Here is a 1,428-nt window from a genome sequence, read left to right as displayed (position 1 = left end):
GTAGGGTTACTGGCGAAAATGTGTTTCCACCGTAGGAACCGGGAGACGGAGAGAAGGTCCTTAACAAGTTCTGCATGATTGAATTTGCGGTGGGGCAAAAGGAGAGGCCTTTGGAAAGGACTGATACTTCTGCGGGGCTAAGGTCTTTGAAGGAAAGGTTCATGGCTGTGTTTCGGGTCTGTTTAGATTCTGGATTCTGTGTGATGGTGGTGGGAGGGAATTTTGGAGGATGGGGTAAGTGTAGTAAGTCTCTGAGATAGGGTTTGTCAGCTATGAGGGGATGTGGGGGAGGTTTAGAGGTTGTTGTAGAGGTGGTAATCCAAGGCTGGAGTAGGAAGTGAGCTGCTTGGAGAATTTTTGAGATGGTGTTGTGCATGTTGCTCTAGTTCCTGGAAGGTAAGAATTTCAGTGTGTGTTATGTGATTCAGGAATTTGGGTTTGCACAGGAGAATTTGACAGATGGAAAGAATTGCAAGGAGGTTTGGGCCTGATGATCTGGTTTTGCAGGACTATGTTTGTGACGACTGGTGGTATTCTGCTGCTCACCGAACCTACACAGTATCCTCCTCCATCCCTACACAACCCCTGCTCCCGGCCCCTTACCTCACGGCTCATATCCCTGTAATGGACCTAAAAGACCTGTCCCATACATCTTTCCACCACAACCTACTCCAGTCCTGTCACAAACATTACCTATCCCATCAAAGGCAGGGCTACCTGTGAAACCGGCCAAGCTGCAAGCACTGTGCTGCATTCTACATGGGCATGACAACCAACAAGCCGTCTGTCCGCATGAATGGCCACCAACAAACTATGGCCAAGAAACAACTGGATGTTGCTGAGCATGCCGCCCAACATCATGTCCTTCATTTGAATGATTGCTTCACAGCCTTTGCCATCCGGATCCTTCCCACAAACACCAGCTTTTTTGATTTGCACAGGAGGGAACTCTCTCTGCAATACATCCTACGTTTCTGTAACCCTTCTGACCTCAACCTTCATTAGTCATTGTCCTTATCCATCTAGCCCCAGACTGATGCCAGACTGAGATTCACTGGAGGAATCCTTACGAAATGTAGTCTATCAGCAAAGGTAGTAACTTACAAGGCACTCTGAATATTCCTCATCACTATGGCATCTGTAAAATATAGGACTGAAAGAAGAAATAGAGAACATCCAAGGAAGCAAAGTATGTTTTATTACAGTTTCATTTAGTAAGCAGGAAAGCATCACAGAGATGCTCAGCCAACTCTAGCTGCAGGCACTGCAAGAGAGGCATGATTCATCATGTTATGGTTTACTGTTAAAGTTTACTGTTAAAGTTCCAAGGGCTTATATTCCTAGGAAGCATCAATTAATATATTGCTTCCTCCAATGTATATCTCACAAAGAGACCATGAAGATAAAATGAGAGAGATTCAAGCCCAC

Source organism: Schistocerca piceifrons, chromosome 2, assembly GCF_021461385.2.
Source record: "Schistocerca piceifrons isolate TAMUIC-IGC-003096 chromosome 2, iqSchPice1.1, whole genome shotgun sequence".
Lineage (NCBI taxonomy): Eukaryota > Metazoa > Arthropoda > Insecta > Orthoptera > Acrididae > Schistocerca > Schistocerca piceifrons.
Note: the sequence above shows the minus strand (reverse complement) of the source record.